This window comes from Moschus berezovskii, chromosome 25 (genome assembly GCF_049115385.1).
Source record: "Moschus berezovskii isolate FMDL1 chromosome 25, NW_MosBer_1.0, whole genome shotgun sequence".
Lineage (NCBI taxonomy): Eukaryota > Metazoa > Chordata > Mammalia > Artiodactyla > Moschidae > Moschus > Moschus berezovskii.
Genome location: NC_142484.1, coordinates 816,624 through 823,992, shown reverse-complemented (window position 1 = coordinate 823,992; position 7,369 = coordinate 816,624).

The following is a 7,369-nucleotide window of genomic DNA, read 5'->3' as shown; positions in this document are numbered from 1 at the left end:
GGAGAGAGGGACAGGAAAGGCTGAGGAAATAACGGCCGTGTGTGCAGAACAGTGGAAACCGGAAGCCCACAGATGAGACACTCAGGAGCCCCAAGTGCAAGAAACACGGAGAAAACTTCACGAGGCAAGTCGTCACGTTGCTCAAACCAGTGACGCAAAGAGGCTCTGAAAGGAAGGGCCCCCTGGCGCTCCCGAGGCAGGGGCGGGCTCATCCCTGCTCGGGGCACGGGCTCCCACACTCTGCACCAAAGACACCGTGTGCCACCGTGAAGACCCGAGGTCCTGCCGGGGGCTTCCCCGAAGGCCCGCCTGCCATCGCTGGGGACGCGGGTTTGGTCCCTGGTCTGGGAGGGTCCCACGTGCCGCAGGGCGACCCGGCCCATGAGCCGCAACTCCCGAGCCCCAGTGCCCAGAGACAGAAAAGAAGACAGAGAAGCCGCCGACGTGAGAAGCCCGCACACGGGACTCGAGGGCAGCCCCACTCGGGTGGAGAGGCCCTCTCCCGGCACAGCTGGTTAATCATTCAAAAGGGGATCTCACGTGCCGTAACCAAGCCCTGGGACCGCCACATAAATCATTGTTTAAAGAAAAAGACCCCTGGCAGTCCACTGGCTAAGACTTCACACTTGCAATGCAGGGGCATGCGTCTGATCCCTGGTCAGGGAACTAACATCCCACATGTCATGTGATGCTGTCAAAATAAAAAGCCAGGGTGAGGGAGTGGGGGAGCACAAGGAAGATGCAGAACCAGCAGAACAAAGAAAGTGATCATCCTGCAAAGCATTGTCCAAAACAGAGGCAAAGTGACCGTGTTCTCAGACCCGCCATCGCACAGGAGAGGTTCGCGCCGGTCGTCTGGGCGGAAGGAAATGACCCCCGGTGGTCACACAGAGAGGGAAGCGGCTGGGATGGTGGTCACACGGATAAATACAGGATATTTAGGAGGTTTTGCTCATTTTACTTAAATCTCTTTAAAGGATAACTAAACAACGATAATAACCCTGTAGTTAGTGAGGGTCTGTAAGGTGTGGAAGTAAAGCACACACAGAGTTCGGGAGGGGGAACAGGAGGTCAGCACTGCGGGGTCTCCTCACACACGCACGTCTCTGAAGGTGGATCTAACCCTGAAACCGACTAAAAAACAAGATGAACAGTTACAGCAAAGCAGCAGCGAAGGAGGTGAACTGAATCGTGAAAAGCTACTCAGTGGATCCAAAACAAGGCAGAAGAGATGGAAGAAAGAGAAAACAACCAACAAGGCAGCAGGTTTTAACTGACCGAGGTCAGCAACTGTACTCAGGACAGCCTCTGAAACCCCAAGACAAGTGGACAATCCAGCCCGGGGTCAGGCTGCATGAACTAAGCGAGGCCTGAAGAAACCCACGCCAAACACAAGAGTAAACTCATTCAAAGTGAAAGGCTGGGAAGAGGTGTGCAGACACACAGCGGGAAACACAGCGGTGGCATCACCTTCAGGAAAGTGGGCGTCGGGGCAAAGGGTGCCTTTCAGGGTAAAAGGGGGTCCCGTCATAATGAGAAAACCTGACTGCTTAGAGGCAACAGTGGAGGCACAATCCACAGAAGAAAACCTGGGGACTAGGCTTTGTCAAGATTAAGAACTTCAGCGTTTAAACAGACGTAGAGAACAGACTTATTTATAGACATGGGGAGAGGGGAGGAGGGGGTGAGATGTATGCAGGGGGTGAGATGTATGCAGAGAGTGACGAGGAAGCTCACACGCCCATGTGTAAAAGAGCCAACGGGAACTTGCCGTGCGGCTCAGGAGACTCAAACAGGGGCTCTGTATCAACCTGAGGGGTGGGGTGGGGCGGGAGACGGGAGGGAGCTTCAAAAGGGAGCGGATGTGTGTACACCTGTGGCTGCTTCATGCTGAGGTTAGACAGAAAACAGAAGTCTGTCAAGCCATTATCCTTCAATAAAAAATAAATTAATTAAAAGAAAAGAAACTTCAACTCTCTGAGAGATACTATTCAGGATTAAAAACACAAACCACCTGCTAAGGCAGGGACACAGGCTCAGTCCCTGGGCCAGGAAGACCCTGCATGCCGCAGGCACTTCATCCACGTGCCACAACCGCAGGCGCCCGCAAGTCCCAGAAACTGTGCCCCCAGACGAGAAGCCAGCCCAGGGAGAAACCTGTGCCCCACAGCTGGAGAGCCGCCTCTGCTCACTGCAGACAGAGAAGGCCCACACGCAGCAGCGGAGACGCAGCACAGCCAGAAATAGATTTTCAAGACAAGCCCCAGACTAGGAGAAAAACCTTTGCAAAGCCTGTACCTGGCAAAGAATTTGTATCCAGAATAGAATTTTTTTTAGTCTCTCAAAGTTGAATAACAAGCAAATAATCCAATTATTTTTAATATGCAAAGATTTGAAGGACACTTGACCAAAGAAGACATACAGGTGGCAGGTAAGCACGTGTATGTGAGACCCCCACTGCCTGTAAAAATGGCTGAAACTTGAGAGACTGACAGTGTTGAGTGCTGGCCAGGACGTGGAGGAACCAGAAATCTCATCTGTGGTGGCGCGGTTGCAGTGGTGGGGCCACCCTGGAGAGCAGTTTGGCTTGAAAATTCCAATGGATGCCAACTGTACAATCCAGCCATGCCCTGGTACCTACCCGAGAGAAACAGGAGCATGGACACCAACTGTACAATCCAGCCATGCCCCGGTGTCTACCTAAGAGAAACAGGAGCACGTGCCCGCCTGAGACCAGATACACCTGTTCCAGCAGCTCTGTTTGTAATGACCACAAACCAGAAACCTCCCAGTGGCCCCCAGTGGGGGATGGAGGAGCAGACCGGCTCACCCCAACCAGGCGACTGCTCGGCGACAAGATGGAACCAATGACTGGATCAAACTACAACGTGGATGAATCTCAAAACATTTCACTCAAAAAGCTGAGTGAAAGAAGCCAGACCAAAAAAGTACATAGCGCATGACACCATTACGTAAAATTCTAGAAAATGCAAATGGACCTGTGGTGACCGAGAGCAGGTCCACGCTACTGCAGGCTTGGGACAGGTCATTCCCAAAGGGACAAAGGAGGTGACTGCTGTCCTGGAAGGTGGTGACGTTTTCACGGGTGTGTGCTTGGGATCAAGCTGATCAAACGGGACTCTTCAAGGATGGGCAGACTCCTTCTATGGTGCTTGGCAAATATCTGGCCTTTTTTCCCACAGACTGAAGGTTGCAGGCAACCCTGCACCAAGAAAGTCTATAGGCACCATTTTCCCGCAGCCTTTGCTCACTTCCCACCCTGGTAATCCTCACGGTACTTCCAGCTTCTTCGTCATTCTGTTTGCTGTGGTGACCTGTGATATCCGTGATCTTTGCTGAGAGCTCCTACGATGGTTAGCATTTTGCAGCAATAAAACATTATTTAAACTTTGTGTTTTATGCCGGAGGATAGCTGATTAACAACAGTTTCAGGCGCACAGCAAGGCGACCCCACCATATACATACATGTATGCATTCTCCTAGCAAAGCAACCCCACCATGTACACACACGTGTCCATTCTCCTAGCAAAGCGCCCCCGCCATGTACACACACGTGTCCATTCTCCTAGCAAAGCGCCCCCGCCATGTACACACACGTGTCCGTTCTCCTAGCAATAAAACACTTTTAAATTAGGCCCTATGCACGGCGTGGGTTTGTTTGGTTTCTTGGCTGTGCTGGTCTCCGCCGTGGCTCTCAGGCTCTCTGGTCGTGGGGCACAGACTTAGTGCTTCCACAGCACGTGCGAATCTTAGTTTCCCAACCAGAGGCTGAACCCACATTCCCTGCATTGCACGGTGGGCTCTTGACCACGGGACCACCAGGGAAGTGTGTTTTAGAAGTCGTGCTGCTGCCCACTTACTGGACGACAGGAGAGCATAAAGATAACTTTTCTATGAGCCGGGAAACAAAAGGCCCCGGGACCCGTTGAGATGCCGTCTGGGTGTTGCTGTATCTGGAACAAAAGGCCCCGGGACCCGTCGAGACGCCATCTGGGTGTTGCTGTGTCTGGAACCGACCTGCAGTGTCTCCCAGATCCGCCTGTCTATGCGTGTTGTGTGTGCTTGTCACGCGCCCACAGAGCTGCTGAAAACAAGACCCACCCCCGCAGCATGCTTTTAACCTCTGGAAGGAGAGGCAGGGGGCTTCCCAGGTGGCACTAGTGGTAAAGAACCTGCCTGCTGATGCAGAAGACATAACAGACACAGGCTCAGTCCCTGGGTCGGGAATGTCGGGCGAGTGTATGCTCCTCGGTTCTTTGTCTCGTCACAGCAAAGATTTGGGGTGACGGACATTAAAGCCCCCTCGGCGTGTCATAGCTCTCGGATCTTGGACAGACTGTGTTGTAGCTCTCAGGTCTCGAATAGACCGTGTTATAGCTCTTAGACAAATCAGTGTTACAGCTCAATTTTCTTTAGAAGCTAGCAGGAGAATCCGTTCTCGAGCCGTGAGGGCACGGCGCTCCACAGATGCGAAGAGCAGAGCGGCCCAGCGCGCAGGGGGAGAGAGAGAGTGCGGACGCACACGGGTGTGATCTGTGATCTGCACACGGGTGTGGGGGGAGCCCCTTGGCTCCTCTTTTCGTGTTTTTTTCTTCCCCCGGGCCTGTCCTATGCAAACTGGGCTCAGTCAGGAGTGCTGTTCCACCTGAAGCCCTCACTCCGGTCCTCAGACCTTCCTCTGGGCTATTTTTGCGGGCTTTCCCCTTTCTTATCTTTTAGCCACCGCCATTTTGGACTCCTTTTCCCTACTCTACCTACCTAAGGCATCTGGTCCCATCACTTCATGGGAAATAGATGGAGAAACAGTGGAAACAGTGTCAGACTTTATTTTTTGGGCTCCAAAATCACTGCGGATGCTGACTGCAGCCATGAAATCAAAAGACGCTTACTCCTTGGAAGGAAAGTTATAACCAACCTAGATAGCATATTAAAAAGCAGAGATATTATTTTGCCAACAAAGGTCTGTCTAGTCAAGGCTATGGCTTTTCCGGTGGTCATGTATGGATGTGAGAGTTGGACTATAAAGAAAGCTGATCGCCAAAGAATTGATGCTTTTGAACTGTGGTGCTGGAGAAGACTCTTGAGAGTCCCTTGGACTGCAAGGAGATCCAACCAGTCCATTCTAAAGGAGATCAATCCTGGGTGTTCATTGGAAGGACTGATGCTAAAGCTGAAACTGCAATACTTTGGCCACCTCATCCAAAGAGTTGACTCACTGGAAAAGACTCTGATGCTGGGAGGGATTGGGGGCGGGAGGAGACGGGGACGACAGAGAATGAGATGGCTGGATGGCATCACCGACTCGATGGACATGAGTTTGAGTGAACTCCGGGAGTTGGGGATGGACAGAGAGGCCTGGCGTGCTGTGATTCATGGGGTCGCGGAGAGTCGGACACCACTGAGCGACTGAACTGAACTGAACAGGAAGATCTGGAGGAGGGCGTGGCAACCCACTCCGGTACTCTTGCCTGAGGATCCTATGGACGGAGGAGCCTGGCAGGCTACAGTCCATGGGGTCGCACAGAGTCAGACAGGACTGAGGTGACTCAGCAGCAGCAGCAGCCGCCGGAGAAGCAGGAGGGAAAGGAAGAAGAGATACCTGTCCTGGCCTTGCGCCCTGCCCCCTTGCTCGGAACTGCCCCGAGTGCTAAGATCACGGGTCACAGCCCCCAGTGCCGAGCCTGGAACAGACAGACGGGGTAGCAGCGGAGGGCAGGGCTGGGTCTGGAGTGCCCCGTGCCACCTGCTGGGACCGCTGCAGCCCGAGCCCCGCCCACCTGCCTCCCCCAGCCCCCAAGCCCCTGGCTGGGCCCTCCAGTCCCACAAGCTCTGGGGTCCCAAGCAGCTGCCTCTGTGCCCCAAGCCCAGCAGCCATTCGCTGTCCTGGGCCTGCAGGGACGCGCCTGACACGCCCCCCCAGGTGGCCAGAGGGACCCATGGTCCCCGGACAGCAAACCTGGCTCCAGGGCTCCCTGGGGTCAGGGCCTGGCCTGAAGGGCCCCATGTGGCACGTGTTGAGTTTCCGTGACCAGCCTGGCAGACCAGCCGCTGTAAGCCCAGGAGCCCAGCCCTGGGACGGTTCCCACCCGGTCTGCCCACCCCCCTGCCTTCTGCTGGTACCCAGGTCACGGCCCCACATTCATCCTTTATTCACCCCCTTCTCTGGCCGGACCCCGCCCTCAGCACTGACCCCGCGGCCACACAGGCGCCACTTCCTGCCTGGCCAAGGCCTCTCCCCACTCCAGCCCCGACTCTTGGGCTTGAAGGTCTGGCTGGCCCTCCTCTAGCCCACCTTCCCCAGGAAACCTTCCTGGGCCACTCAGGGCTCTGCCCGCTGTGTCTGCCCTCAGAGACCACTTGACATGTGCCTCAGGGTCCTCCATCCTGATGGCCCCTACAACTCGGGACCGCTTATTTCGGGCAGCATATTTGCATCTCCCCAAACTTCACGCCGAGGTCGTGACCATGGGGCCCTCTGGTGGGCTCAGTGCCCCTAGAAGAGCAGACGCCGGAACTGCCCTCCCCCCACACCAGGCACAGGCGGGGTCCTTCCCAGAGCTGCCCGGGATGGACCCAGACCCTGGCGCCCCGGCTCGGAGCCACGAGGCCCGCTCTGTCCAGCAGCCCAACCCGGACGCTCTGCTGAGAATGCATTCCCTCCCCCACCCCACCTCCTCCCCTCCCCCACCCCGTCCTCCCCTCCCCCCAGCGTTGGGTGCGTGTGAACCAAGGGGTACCACCAGCAGACTGCCAGCCCCCGGGTCACACCCACGGCAGCGGGCAGCCCCTGACCCTCCCCGAGGCCCCCTCACAGCCACCAGCGGAGAGCAAACACCCAGCACTGGCCTCTCAGAACCACGTCTGGAGGCCCCAGCAGCCCGATAAGCCCCCAACCCCGACACGGCCCCCGCGGATCCCTCTGGCCAGCCTTATCTGTTTGCTTTTCACCAACATCCGCCAGCTCTCAGCACTGCGAAGCCTGCGGTGGTGGGGAGGAGTGGGGGTGGAAGGTGGGGGCCTGATCAGTTGTTGGCGGGGGCCTCTGAGCTGGACCAGAAGCTGCAGACGTCAGTGTTCCCCAGCATCTCTGAGTGGAGCCTTCAGGACCCTTAAATGGGGGCGGGAGTAGGGGTTGGAGCCAGGAAACAGGGGCTGCCCCAGGTCCCCAGCGGCAGGGAGAGGGTGCGGATGGGGCGGTGCTGGCCCCACAGAGGGTCGGAGGCCCCCGACCAGAGTGGGTGGTGGGCCGTGCAGAGCACAGGCCAGTGTGGTCACAGAGAGACGCCAAGCACGGCCTCCTGGGAGCGGGTCTCTGGGATCCAGCTCCCTCCTCCCCGGCAGGAGGGCC